Raw genomic sequence first — 15060 nt, 5'->3', positions numbered from 1 at the left:
GGAGATCAGCCCTGGGATTTCTTTGGAAGGAATGATGCTAAAGCTGAAACTCCAGTACTTTGGCCACCTCATGTGAAGAGTTGACTCATTGGAAAAGACTCTGATGCTGGGAGGGATTGGGGGCTGGAGGAGAAGGGGACGACAGAGGATGAGATGGCTGGATGGCATCACTGACTCAATGGACGTGAGTCTGAGTGAACTCCGGGAGTTGGTGATGGACAGGGAGGCCTGGCGTGCTGCGATTCATGGGGTCACAAAGAGTCGGACACAACTGAGCGACTGATCTAAAGATATGAAAAGATCCTCACCCTCCCTGCTGATAAGAGAAATAGAAACTAAAACTTTAGGAGATCATGTTTACTTGTCAGGGTCTCTCTCCCTTTAGTTTCTCAGTCCTGTCTGACTCTTGCGACACCATTGACTGTAGCCTGCCAAGCTCCTCTGTCCATGGGATTCTCCAGGCAAGAATACTGGAGCGGGTAGCCACTTCCTTCTCCAGGGAATCTTCTCCACCCAGGAATCAAACCCGGCTCTCCTGCATTGCAGGCAGATTCTTTACCAACTGAGCTATGAGGGAAGCCCCACTTGTCAGGTTGGTGAAGTTCAAAACAGCTAGTAATGCTGTGTGTTAGCCAAGGTGAGGAGCAGACTCACATTGCTGGGGGCGGGGGTGGTGTAAGAATTGATACAGTTGCTAGAGAAAGACACACTGGTAATGTTAGCTGAAATGAAGATGCATAATTTGGGGCAAGCAGTTCATTTCTTGCAATTTATCTGACAAATGAGCTTGCCCTTGTGCAAAATAAGGCATCTCTGTATTTACTGATTGGGAATGACTTTGAAGATATTTTAAGTGAAAAATGCCAAATACGGTTTACAAAAAACAGTTTTTGTTTTTTCTTGTCTTTTAACAAAGAAAAGAACTGCTAATATTTGCATAGATTATGTCTGAAAGGATACACCAGATTTAGATCATTGTTTTAGGGTTTTTTTCTTTCTTTTCTTTGCCTCCCTCACCTCCAACTCTGGTAGTAATTGCTGTTTTCTGTTTGTTTACTGCCCAGTAGTAGAATTGGGTGGCTGGCGACAGGGGTGATAAGATTACTTACTTCTCACTGCATATCCTTTCTAACCTTTTGAATTTTGTCCGTATGCAGCCATTACCAATTTTTTTTTAATTGAAACAAAACGGAAGTAAACAAAAGGAGTGAACAACAAGCATTATAGGTGGAACCCCAACTCTGTTTCCTTCTTGCTAAAATAAAGCAACAAAAAACGAAAGGAAGAAAGTCACCTAAGAGGAATCGCTCAGGTTTTTTTGTTTTGCTTTCTCCTGCCCTTTTCCATGCTTGACTTTCGTATGGCTCTCTCAGAGTATTTTCCTTCCACTCTTTGGGAAGCTAACTTGAGCTGGCTCCTTACAACTGCAAAAAGAGACTTTATTTCATGATTCTAATGAACCAAACGGTCGTGTCTGTGCTCTCCCCTTGATCTGCCAATCTTTATTTCTAAGATCTGAGTAACCCTTGAAAAGTTGTGAGCATCAAGCCTAACCTAGATATTCATTTTCCCTGACTTCCCAATGAGCAATGGCATTGGCTGGAAAGGACCCTTGGGGCCTGCCACCCAGGGGATTCATCTCCAGGGTAATTAAATAGCTGTTCAGGGGCTGCGGATCCTAATTGGGTATTGAACATCTTGTTAGGAGACGTTCTGTGTTTCTGCTTTATTAGGAATTAAAGTTGTGTACTTGGGGATTATACCTCCTGTGTTCTGCTTTCTTTATTTTTACATATTATTTAAGGAAAGGGTCCTTAATTGGGCTTGTCTTTTAACTTGATTAACCCACAACCACTGCTTTGCAGAGCTCTTCTTTATCAAATTGTCCCCGTTGTGTGATTATGGGGAGCTCTGTGTCTTCATTGCTGTGAAGGCCGGACGGAGCCCTCTGGACCAGGTGGGGTCTCTTGAAGGTTTTCAAGTGAGGAAACCCTCCATGAGCCCTTGCCAAAGGGGGTATTTGAAAGAGCCCCTTCGCGTTGACCTCCCGTCGCCTTCAACGAGGAGAAATCAGCACAGCCCACGTGACGATGCCCTTCAGGCCCCAGTGAAGAGCTTGTTTCATTGTGCATGTGGACTGCTTGGAGTTAAAGGCTATCTTCAACTAGGGGTCGCGTTTACATTTCCACTGTGAACTAAAGCCGCCTGCCTGTTGGAGCGGGTTCGCCTCGTCTATGCACTATTCATGCCTGTAAGTCAGAGGGAGCTTGATGTGGTGCCACATGTGTGAACTGCACGCCTCTGCGTGCTGGTAGGGACTCGGGTTCGGCTAATATTTTCACAGGCCTTTCCAGCAATCCTTATAGCCTCACTTAAGCAAACAAATAGTTATATCCTTTACAAAACAACAGAGCACACAATTCAGAGTGGTTTTTCAGATGCTCTTTACAATGACTGGCCCAAGGCCTATCCTAACATCATGTACTATGGAAGCAGCTCTGAGTTCTTTGAAGAAGAAAGATAAATCTCGAGGCCACAGATTTCCTTCTGTTTTCCTTCAAGTGGTTGGCTCCAGTTCAGTAATTAGTTTTACGTAGCTTAGAAAGTCATGAAAATGTGTAGACATTGTTACCTTTCCGTAGGTGACTATTATTACAAGGTTCCCAGTCTCTGTGGATTTCCAGCTTTTTGGAGTCTTTGCAAAAGAACTTTTGCCATGGCATGAGATTAAAACAAAAGCAGAGGAACCAGATAGCTTTGGCAAGAGAAGATTCTGATGTCCAAGACTGAGTCATGGGCAAGGCCCTACACACGGAGTGTACCCCAAGGCAGCAGCTATCTGGCAGAAAGGAAAAAGAAAATGTTGGAGTGGGAGTCACCGGGCCTTTATTCTATGCGCGTGTCTTGAGTAGGGCTTCCCTGTAGCTCAGACGGTAGAGAATCCGCCTGCAATGCAGGAGACCCGGGTTCGATCCCTGGGTTGGGAAGATCCTCTGGAGAAGGGAACGGCAACCCACTGCAGTATTCTTTCCTGGAGAATTCCATGGACAGAGGAGCCTAGAGGGCTACAGTCCATGGGGTTGCAAAGAGTTGGGCACGACTGAGCAGCTAACGCTACGACTACTGCTACTGAGTACTCGTGACACCCTCAGCACTGTGCCAGCTGCGCACGCGCTGTGCAGAGACGGAGTGGTCGGCCAGACCGAGGGACCCACCGTGCGTGCGTGCCGCGCACTAGGTCACTTCAGTCGTGTCCAACCCTTTGCGACCCCATGGACTATAGCCTGCCAGACTCCTCTGTCCATGGGGGAAGCTGGAGGGGCCCTTTTGTTTGAAGGGCGGTGGCGGAGATGGGTTGCAGAGATGCGGCGATGTCAGTAAGGAGGGCTGGTATTGGTAGGGCAGGTTGGACCGGAAATGGGTTAGCAGGAGGGTGGCAGCATCAGAACCTACTCTGCTTCTGTGGCTTTGATGTGAGTTTCACAAAACTGATCCGAATGGTTCAGAAGACTAAGAACAAAGGAGATTAACCCCAGAAAGTCAGATCTATAACTCTTGATCCCCTTAGCACAATGAGGTGCCCCCAATGAAGGATGTTTTCCCCTACCTCACGATCCCAAAAAGGCAAAAAATTGCCTCTTTTGCCTCCTGCCGCAGTGAAAATATTTCTACAATTCTTGGTAAGTAAATGGAGTCTTAGAGCTTAAACCTCTGCCCCGGGCAAGGAACCAAAGGATGTCATTGTGCATAACTTCAAAGGCTGATAAGATGTTTAAGGTCGCTGCTCTCTGAAAGAGTTTCTTTCTTTTAAGGCCAGCCAGAAACATTCTTGTGCACGTCCCATTATTCCAACGAGAATCGTTTCCTCAGTGTGTGGAGACGCTCGTGTTTTTTCTATTTGCTTGCTTCTACCCCACAGAATATATTCTCTCTCTGCCCGACAATTGTTGCATTGTGTTTGGATGATGGATGTCCAGTAAGCATGATACTAAAGCACTACCTTTTCTGTATGGAGGAATCAAAGTCACAGTGGTTCTGCTGCACGATTTCTGTGTTTGCGAGAAGCAGTCGCCCCAGGACTTGGGGCTTCTTGAAATTTGGGGAATTATGACTGGTGTGGGATAGGCTGGTGGAAGATATGTGAGCCGCTTTCTCACTATCTCTGATTATCCCGCATTTAAAGCCTCTCAGTGCAGACGGCACAGGTGATGTTCAGAGCCTCCGTTTGTCAAGGACATGTCTCTCGAACTTTTCCGTTTTCCCCTGAGCAACGTAGAACGTGCTGGAGTCTCTCTGTCACCAGCAGGCAATTTGGCACCGCAGACGCCCTCAACCTGCGAACTCAGGGGTGGGAGTTTTTAGTAAATTGTCCAGGAGATAGGAAGATCCTGGCTGTGCCGCTGGGGATGTTTGCTGTTGACTGCACATTCTTCTGCACAGAATAGCTTCCAGTTAAAGGGACTTTTTATACAATCTGATTTTGAAAATGGAGACCTGCAGTGTCAAGTCGAGGAGGAGAAGGCCCCCAGAACGGAGGAGAAGGCGCTCTTGAAATGATTCATTGCCCCTGGGGGGGCTGGTGGAACACGGAGGTTTTGATGGCTGGGGATGGTGACACCTCCTTTGCGTCTTTATAGCTCAGAGCTCCTAGGGACTCCGCAGATGCCTGCGGGTGGTTAATAAAAGTATAATTCAGAGTTCTGCTGCTCGCTTGTGGTTTCTCTTGTTCTTCCCCTGAATTCCTGGCCCAGAGGATGGAGGTAGAGACAGAACCCTCTAGTCCTGCCTTACGATGCCAGTCTGCCTTATTGCACGCCACAGGGTACCCCGTCACTGCCTTCCATAGAAGGCACATTAGCCAGCCTACCAGATAAACATGTAACGTAAATGAAGACTTGGGCCCTCACTATTTGGAACTCTGCTTCTCGCATTCCAGACCAATGCCCTCAGGCAGACGGGAGATAGCTTAATACAAGCGTGTTTGTAACACTCCGGTTCCAACCAGATCAAAGGGCAGTGAGCCTGCTGGGGCCGCAGCCTCCAAGATGAAAACTGGACCCTGGAAGTGAGTCAGTGTGACTTGGCCCTGCCTTGAATCCGAGAAGAAATACCAATTCGGTTATGGCTGTTTGAGCCTTGGGATGGAGACTTTGAAGTCTCTTTGCCTATAATAAGTTGGATTCAGTGTCTCCCTTAGCCTGCCCCCACCTTGGACTAGTTTAAGATTGGGCCTTTCTTCTGAAGTGGTGCTTCTTGTTGGGGCTCTTGGGGTAAATGAAGTGATCACCCAGAAGCCAAATAGGTGCTGGGATGCTGAGAGCCAGGCAGGGCTCAGTGCAGAGGCTGGGCCTTTCAGGATATTCCAGATGTTATTGGACAAGTGAAGGTACTGGAGCTTCCCTGGTGGCTCAGATGGTAAAGAATTTGCCTGCAATGCAGGAGACCTGGGTTCGATCCCTGGGTTGGGAAGATCCCCTGGAGAAGGGAATGGCAACCCACTCCAGTATTTTTGCCTGGAGAATTCCATGGACAGAGGAGCCTGGTAGGCAGCAGTCCATGGGGTCGCAGAGTTGGACATGACAGAGCGACTAACACTTTAGCTTTTCACTTTCAGAGGCACTAAAGCTACAGGTACAGAGGACCCTCGCTCTCTTTCCTTGAACAGACAGCGGGCGTGTTGGTGCTTTGTTGCCTGAATCAGTTTTTTTCAGACTTTTAGTTTCCGTGGATTAATAAATTTCAGAAGAAAATGTTCTTTTCTTTCTTTTCTTTTTTTTTGCAAATAAGAGCTTTAAAAATTGCCACTTGCTACCACTATAACTAACCTAGACAGTGTACTATAAAGAAAAGATATCATTTTGCTGACAAAGGTCCATATCGTCGAGCCTGTGGTTTTTCCAGTAGTCGTGTATGGATGTGAGAGTTGGACCATAAAGAAGGCTGAGCGCCGAAAAATTGATGCTTTCCAACTGTGGTTCCGGAGAAGACTCTTGAGAGTCCCTTGGACTGCAAGGAGATCAAACAGTCCATCCTAAAGGAAATCAGTCCTGAATATCAGTACTGAAGCTCCAGTCCTTTGGCCACCTGATGCAAAGAGCCGACTCATTGGAAAAGACCCTGATGCTGGGAAAGATTGCAGGCAAGAGGAGAAGGGGACGACAGAGGATGAGATGGCTAGATGGCTTCACTGACTCAATGGACATGAACTTGGCAAAGTCTGGAAGGTGGTGAGGGTCAGGGAAGCCTGGTGTGCTACAGTCCATGGAGTGAGAAGAATCAGTCACGACTTGGTGACTGAACAACAGCTGTACTATAATTCTATAAAACAATGGACCTTTGAACAAACTAGGAAAAAAAATCAGTAAGAATTTAATTTCAGAATAAAAGCAATCTCTTAAATATAATACATTTAGCATTATATACATTAAAAAAAATCTTAACACATTGTTATCATTTTTCTCCTTTTGCTTCTGGCCAGGGAAAACTTTGTCACTGATCAGGATTGGTCTGTGAACAGGTTATTAGAAAAGTTGTGTTGGCTACATATATAATACATATACATACATGTGTGCGTATATACAAATTGAAAGAAAAAAGCATGATTATTATAGTAATGACACATTTACATTATTACGCAGTAATACATTTTAATTACAGAGTACTTTTACATATATTATCTCATGTGATCAGTTAGTGTATGCCTTTGAAACATAAATTAGTCTTAATAGCCTAAGCTAAATAGAATTAAGAATAGAAGGGAAGTCTGGTGTTTAAACTGTTAGTGTCCTAGAGCCTAGAGTCAAATATGAATAATTTAAAAAATTATCTACTGCTTTGATTTTTCCATGTTTCTCTACTCTGCTTTATTAGTGAGAGTAAATAAACAGATAATCCTGTGATGATATGCACACATTTTTTTTTTTCCTGGCTGCACCGCCAGGCATGTGGATCTCAGTTCCCTAAGCAGGGATGAAACCCGTGTCTCCTGCAGCGGAAGTGTAGAGTCTTAACCGCTGGACTGTCAGCGAAGTCCCCAATGTGCACACATCTTTAGAAACCTGTGTGTCGCCCACTCCCATACAGGCATGTACTGATATTTATGATGTTTGTTTCTGAGTAAAAATATCAGGATATATATTCTGATGAATGTAAACGTGCACGTGGGGAAAAATAAAACCATCTGAAATACATTCTGAGAAATGTTAGAGGACTGTGTGTGACGGGCGTCAAGGAAGCAGGCTGGGGGGAAAGGGGGAGAGAGTGAGAGCGAATTTTTCCTGTAAGTGAATAGGGGTGTTTCTAGCCCCAAACTTGCATTTAAAATAAATATGTATTTTGACTACAAGTGTCTGTCTTGAACATCTGAATAGAGGTGCTTCTGATTTTGAATGTTCTCTTCAAATAAGATTACAGAATATTTTCCCTTTGCCAGCTTCTCCTTCCGGCTCCTACTAATTCTTCTAGGATTTTGGGATGCCTTTGTTGTTGTTCAGTCGCTCAGTCGTGTCAGATTCTCTGCGACTCCATGGACTGCAGCACACCAGGCTTCCTGTCCTTCACCATCGGCCAGAGCTTGCACAGACTCACGTCCATCGAGTCGATGATGCCATCCAGCCATCTCATCCTCTGTCGTCCCCTTCTCCTCCTGCCCTCAATCTTTCCCAGCATCAGGGTCTTTTCAAATGAGACAGCTCTTTGCATCAGGTGGCCAAAGTATTGGAGCTTCAGCTTCAGCATCAGTCCTTCCAATGAATATTCGGGGTTGATTTCCTTTAGGATTGACTGGTTTGATCTCTTTCCTAAAGGAGGGTGCTGACTTTTTAATTTAGTTTCTAAGTTTCTCTGAAGCAAAAAAATCTGGTGCACGACCAGTAGCCTAACTGCTCAATTGTGGTCTTATTTCAGAGACCCTTGGCTCAGCTAGAACTTCAGTTAGGTACTACTTTACCAGCCAGTTGATCAATTCGGGTAGTGATCATTCAGTAAGTGGGAAGGTGCTTCATCCATGTCAGTCTTGGCGTCGGGCCGTGGGGCTACTAAGAGAACTCAAGATAAAATAGTTTCTGCCCTTGGGGAGCTCACAGTCTATTGGGAAGACGAACGAGGCCGCAACAAGTAGGAAACAAACAGGGTGCTATTATCTATAAGCTTGAAAGAAGCCAACTTGCAAACTTATCAGGTAAAGAGAGAGTTTAACAGTCAACAATGGGCAACTGACGTGTGCTCGTGTGTACGTGTGTGTATATGAAAAAGACAAAGGCTATACAGTGCGCTTGTAAGGCTTTAATGACATAGGAAATCGTTTTAAGAAAGGAAGACATTAGGAGCAAGTTCACCAACTCAGTTTTCTCATGGCCTCTACTTACTGAATAATTCCTCTGCAACACTGCAGTTTACCAGCTTCCTTACAGGGTGTGCAGGGCACTCCAACTGGAAAGGCAGAGCCAGGTTGGCCAGCAACACTCAGACCACAGACTCATCTTTCCATGACACAGCACGGATGGTTTGACCAGACATCTCAGATGACCTGCAAACTAAAAAAAAACTTTCTTCGGGGTTACATTTATGCACCATTTTGTTTTCTTCCAATGAAAAACAAAATCATCTGACATTGAGCATCTGCTCTGAATCAGGCCCTGAGCTTGCCCTTGGGGAAAACACACCTGGTTGGAGAGAGAATGCTTGTGGGCACAGGATGAATATAAAGTGGAAAAGGTTCCGTGCGGGAGCAGAGCTTCAGGGAGCGGCGGAGCTGAGGGTGGGGGTGGAGGGCTCCATGAAGGCTTTCTGGGGTGGCGTTTGGACTTGACCTGAAAGAGCAGGCGAGCATCAGGCTTGTGGAAGGTGGCAGCCACCTGGACAAGCTGATGGGAAGACCCATCAAGCCCTTTTCATATTAAAACTAACAACTCTTTGTTTCCTGAGGGCATTTGTCTTGATAGGGAGTGATGATAATGTATCAGTGTCCATCACGCTGCATTTTATCATCGTACTGGTTGCGGAGGAGGCTGCTTTTAGCCCCATAGTGCATTTTATTTATTTTTTTTAATTTATTTATTTTTTAATGTGCTGCAAGAAACACGGGAAGTTGACGGGAGGCGTAATGGACCCGAAATGGACAAGGGGCTGACGAGGCCACAGATGGGACTTGCCACGTCTGGAATGTGAGTGCTCCACCTGAAGCCGTGTGCGTTCTCCACGTTAGAGGGAGTCGGCGGGCACCAGCTGGCTTCCCTCGCAGCTCCTCGGAGGGTGTGTGCGCCACTCCGGGGCCGCTGCATTTGGTTGCCTCTGCCCTCAGCATCCCTGTGCTGGGCCTGTGGCTGCTGATGACCTCAGCAGGTTCAGGATTGCACGAGAAGCGGACCCCTCTGTCTCTGTGTGTTCAGTTTTCTGAATGAGAGGAGTTTCTTTTTTTTTGGTGGGGGGCGGGGGGCTTGTGCTGCATGCCATGTGGGGTCTTAGTCCCCTGACCAGGGCTCTAGCCTGCAGTGGCAGTGCCGGCTCTTAGCCACTGGACCGCCAGGGAAGGCCCCCAGGGGAGCTGTGTTTTGTTTACGGCAGGAGGTGAAACATGAACGTTGTAAAGGATGTTTTTCTAAAAGAGGAAAGTTTGGGATCAAGTGTGAGTGTGTTTTATGGTACTCTGACCCCTGGCATGTAGGCCTGGGTCACACCAGCACTCTGGGGAAGGGCAGACCGGCCTTCAGCACTCGGGCCTGATCACTTGGGAGGTCTTGGCAGCTCGGCCAGTATATCTTGGGGGTGGTTTGCATAAGCCAACACAATCAGTACCAAAACTAACCTTCTGTGGAGGAACCTTGGTTGGTGAGAAAAACCATCTTACGTTCTGTCCTAATAGTAAATTTGTTCTGAACAAGGCCTGGCCTAAAGTCCTACGTTTTCCCCATCATGCCCTCAGCATGGGGATGGGAGCTCAGAGTCCTTAGCAAGGGCTTGCTGATTAGTGACTTATGTGCTCAGGTGTTTGCAAAAAGGTGCAAACACCTTCACCCCCAAAGATGCATTTGAATCCAGAACTCCTTGTGGCCCTGCGGCTCCATCTTTGTAACATTAGTATTTTTCTAAAATACAATTTTAATTGAAGCGTAACTGACCTAGAGCACTGTCTTAGTTCCAGTCGCGCAACATCGTGGTTCCCTGTTTCTGTGCTTCGCAGAATGACCACCGTGATGCCTAGGTGCCACCTGTCACCACGCAGGGATATCGCAGTGTTATTCACAGTATTCTCCATGCTGCGCGTCTCACCTCTGTGCCTCATTTATTTTGCAACGGGAAGTTTGTTCCTCTTAATCGCCGTCAACCTGCTTCATTCATCCCCCACACCAAAAGATTCTTGAATGCTGTTTTTCCCCATTGCTTTTGAATATTCTCATCTTAAAACAAACTTGTGTGTATATCAGGATGTGTAAGAGATTTATCACACAACAGAATGAACTTTAGTGGGCTTTTCTTTTCCTGATCACTTAGTCTTAACGTTTACTATTGGGATGTTTTCTGTCTGTCCATGATTCCTGAATTTGGAAACGAGTGAGTTACAGTACGTTTTAATTTGGTTTTAATCCATCAAAATCAAGTTAGTTATAAGTGATGGAAGAGCTTACTTTGTGTAGTCCGGGCTGCCTGGAGACATCAGCCACATGCCAAAAGCTTGCTCGTTGCCCGGCAACCTCGCCGGAGGAATAGATTTTCTGCCACTGGCTCCCTTTTTAGTCGAGGCAGAATCTATTAACACTACTCTTCTAGCCTGGAGAACCGGAGCTGGAGTTTAGCTGCAAAGAATGGTCGGAGGGTTTTGTTTTTTTGTTTTTTTTTTTAAATAACCCAGCACCATGTTTCTGACTTCCAAACTCTACTGCTAATTTCATTGACTTCCAAGTAAAGATTTAGAGCTTATTAATATTACTCAACACTGGCCAGGCTAAAGAGGTTAGTGCTGTGCCTGCTTGGCCCCTGAAGAAGGTCATTGTTTAGTTTCTGTAGAAATGATCCCGCGGGGCATGGGTGGGAACCGTGATCATCCAAGTTGCAGGTGGAGCAGGTAAGAACGACCTCATTCCCCCTCAGACTTCTCCAGGTCCCCACTCGGGGTACTTTCTCCTACTTTCCAGTAGCAAACTTATCCTCTGTCGAAGCTGTTATTTCTTCAAGTATGTACGATCTCGCTCTGATTGCAGAGTGGCTCTGTATTCCTTTCTCTTATCCTTCAGTCAGAGAAATGTCTGTTCTCCGTCTGTAGCTCAATGCTTCACCAGCAGGACTGGTGGTTTCTGTCTGCCGGGGAGCTGGTGGGGCTGTCAGCCCTATTGTTTTGCTTATGCTTTTTAGTGGAATAGCTTTGGGTTGGTAGCAGGAGAGGATGGCCAAGCCCAGTGTCAGGTGGCTGGAGTGTCTGCCTCTGCTGAAACACAATTTTAGTAATGGACTGGATCAGCTCCCCGTGTTTTCCTGCCCCTTTGTAAAACAAAGGACGATCTCAGCGCGTTAACCCGTTGGTGGCTGGAAAAATCAAAATCTCTAAGAAGCACTTAATTAAATGCCAGTGGCTTCTCACATTAGCAGTCGGTCATAGAGGCTGCAGAGATGCCCTGCACAGGAGAGCGGGGGGTTGCTCTTATTTTAGGAAGTGGACATTAGCCTCCTCTTCCGTTTTACCCTTTCCAAGGGCCAGATGCAGAAAGGAACATACCGTGTGTGACTCGGCAGCCAAATGAGCTAACTCGAGACGACCGTGACTAACTCAATAAAACAGTCTCTAAATGCATTTGGTTATTTGTTCTGATCATTGTAAACTTTATTCATTATCATAGCTCAGGTCTTTGGGGTTCTATTTTCCAAAATAATCTTAGAATGCTACTGATGTGACGAACCTTTAAGAGAGTAGTTCAGGCACCCTAGAGAGGAAATAAGAGAGGTGGAAAAGTCTGCTCAAGGATACATAGCTGTGTTGGGAGTGGCAGAGCAGGTACCAAGATCTGAGTCGGTTGACTTTTTTTTTTTAATATATTACTTATTATAATTCATGAGCAAAGATCATTTTAACATTTATTTGTGTTGTCTTCCATCTCTTTCCTTAATGTCTTATAGTTTTCATTACTCAGCTCTTTGACTGTCTCCGTGAAAATTTTTCTTTTCCTGGCGGCTGTGCGAGGTGGAATCTCAGTTACCTGACCAGGGATCGAACCTGCAGCCCCAGCTTTGGAAGCTCTGTGTCTTAACCCCTAGGCCACCGGGGAAGTCCCCCAGTCAGTTGAATTTAAGGACAGAATTTCAATGACACCCAAATGATATGTTTGAAATGAAATGAGAAGGGCAAAGCTCCTACTTGCACAGTGCAGATTCCATCTATGTATCCAACAAGTATTTAAGGCACGCCTTCTGCTGTGTGCAGGTAGGTAGTGGGCCACATGCTGGAACAAGGGGAGGCACTTTACCTTCAGGAAATTACATTCAGAAGTGGGTGATCCCCACAGTCAGCAGCGGAACGATAAGAAAATTACAGGTTGTGATAAGTCCTTAAATAAGATATAAGGGGAACACAGGAATGTTGGTGACAGTTAGATAACAAAAGTATTATCTGCTAAGGGACTTCACTCTTTGGGAACACCTGTGTTATTACCACTAACAGAAAGTATGTTGGGAAAAATATGTTGAGGAAATGGAAGCCTTTGGGAGGGTTCATGGTCACCCATTATGTTGTTTGAATTAGAAGATCTGCCTGTGGGATTGTGGACTTCCTAGGACAGTGTCCAACCCCAGACTGATGCTAGGGGGACCACAGGACTCTTCCAACTCTCAGAGGCCGGAATTCAGGCACTTTGCTCTTTGATTTCTTCACCTGTTAATTCAGTTTCTTCATGTTGCATTTCCCACTTACTGTTTTTTTAGTAATTAATTTTTGATTGGAGTGGGTCGACTTCCCTGGTGGCTCAGATGGTGTAGCGTTGGCCTACAATGCAGGAGACCCGGTTTCAGTCTCTGGGTCGGGAAGATCTCCTGGAGAAGGCAATGGCACCCCACTCCAGTACTCTCGCCTGGAAAATCCCGTGGACAGAGGAGCCTGGTGGGCTGCAGACCACGGGGTTGCAGAGTCGGACACGACTGAGCAGTGGCGCTTTCTTTCCTTCCTCCTTTGATTGGAGTGGAGTTGCTTTGCAATGTTGTCAGTTTCTACTGTACAGCAGAGGGAATCAGCTCTCCGTGTACACATGTCCCCTCGTTTTCTGGATCTCCTCTCCAATGAGGTCACCAGAGAGCCCTGAGGAGAGGTCCCTGTGCTGTCTCGCAGGATCTCTCGTGTGTGTGCGCTCAGTCGTGTCTGACTCTGCAGCGCCATGGACTGGAGCCCGCCAGTCCGCTCTGCCCTTGGGATTTTCTAGGCAAGAGTCCTGGAGTGGGGTGCCATTGCCTTCTCCAGGGGATCTTCCTGACCCAGGGATCGAACCCCAGCTTCTTGTATCTCCTGCACCGGCAGTCTGATTCTCTACCACCAGCACCACTGGAAGCCCAGGTTCTAATTAGTCACCTATTTTATACGCATATCAATAGTGTGTGTACTTCAGTCCTCCACTTACTATTGAAAGTCTCTGTACAAAACAGATCTTTTGAAGACCAAATCTGACACACTTATATCAAGGAGTATTCCATACAAGCTCCTGTTATCAGCAATCTGGGGACATTTTATTCTAGAGAATTGGATTAAGTCGCGTCGCTTGCTTTCTTCTTTCTGACTAGTTGCTTTAGTGCTCCGGCATACAAGACTTTTTTTTAATGTGCGCTGTGAAACCTAGGGTGAGGACTTGCTTTTGCTGTAGGCCTGTATCCAGCAGGTCTGTTAGAGGGCAGTGAATTGACTTGGCCAAGTGGAGCATCTGTTTCAAAGTCTCAGTCTTTCCGTGAATCACACGGTCATTTGTTGCTGGCTCTGCCACTATCTCTGTATATTTCCTTAGAAATATCCTGGGTCCTGAAAATCTGGTGTCCATTTACCGCAGTGGATCTTGTCTTTCCTTCCTCTGCCATGCTGCCAGCTCGACTCCAAGGCTCCGAGTGAGCAAATGGCTAAAAGCGGCTTTCTTGCTGCTCGTGCATTTTCTTTGTTCTCCCGATACTCTGTGATGTCTGGGTATCAGATGTCGGAGAAAAGTGAAGCGGTGCTGAGGGCGCTGTTTTCGTGATTTCATGCTAACTTCATTTCCTTGCAAGTGTGGCTGGGAGCGGAGTTTCCTTCAGACTTCTCTGCGATTTTGGTGTCTTTCTTGTTCTCTTGCAAGGTGGCTGACGTTGTCTTTCACTTGCATTCAAGTTGAGAGGATCTTCCTTTTAGCCTGAGAAGACACGGCTACAGCGGACTGACCCTAACGGGCCTCCCTGTCACCCTGGGGTGTCTCGCACGGCGGTTTCTGAACATTGAAAGCTTGCTCTTTGCTGAGCACTCGCTGGAGAACTTGACTCTATCAATATTCCTGCTCAGCGTTGGGGGTAGGTAACGGCATTATTCCCATTTGACTCGTGTGCAGACTGAGGCCAGGAACGTGTGAGCCATGCTTAAGCCAAGGTCACCTCGTAAGTGGCGAGCTGGGCCAGAAGCTGGACTTCACGTGACCGTAAAGCCCCTCTACTGCGGGAGGGCTGCCTATGACGCCCTCTGTACGTGTCCATCATGGCCACTCATGTTTCCCTTTTAACCTATGACAAAAATGAGCCTGTCCAGAAAATTACAAGAAAAGGAGGTGATGTATTTGTCACGTCTTCTTCCAGAACGCTAGCCGGCAAGATGTTTCTAGAAAGCAGAAAACAGCATTAGCTGAGTTTGGTCAGAACTGTACAGTAAATCCGCTTCTAGATGATTCTGAACTCACTTTTTCATATTAAAAATATCTGAGCCATCCTTTAGTAAGAAAATATTTTTATTCTAAAATTTAAAATTTGATTTCCCCAATTTTCCCTTGGACTACAAAACCTTTTTTTTTTTTTTCTCCTAATGCCTTCAAAAGCACAATTTAGAGAAGTCTTCAAGTAAAAGGGAAGGAAGGGACT

General features: G+C 46.2%; 1 protein-coding gene across 5 annotated transcripts in view; it reads left to right on the top strand.

The window, feature by feature from the left end:
• The window catches only part of FOXN3 (forkhead box N3), a 437687-nt gene that overhangs the window by 56654 nt on the left and 365973 nt on the right, over positions 1–15060 (top strand). Inside the window, exon 1 of one of the 5 annotated variants that reach the window (XM_061429664.1) lies at positions 9062–9164. The exons of the other annotated variants lie outside the window; for them this stretch is intronic. The gene's annotated coding sequence lies outside the window, so the exon portion shown is untranslated. Of the gene's footprint in view, positions 1–9061; positions 9165–15060 lie in introns of those variants that run through there. 5 annotated transcript variants of the gene reach the window in all.

Source organism: Bos javanicus, chromosome 10, assembly GCF_032452875.1.
Source record: "Bos javanicus breed banteng chromosome 10, ARS-OSU_banteng_1.0, whole genome shotgun sequence".
In the NCBI taxonomy this organism is placed as follows: Eukaryota; Metazoa; Chordata; class Mammalia; order Artiodactyla; family Bovidae; genus Bos; species Bos javanicus.
Note: the sequence above shows the minus strand (reverse complement) of the source record. Positions and strands in the feature narration are given on the sequence as shown.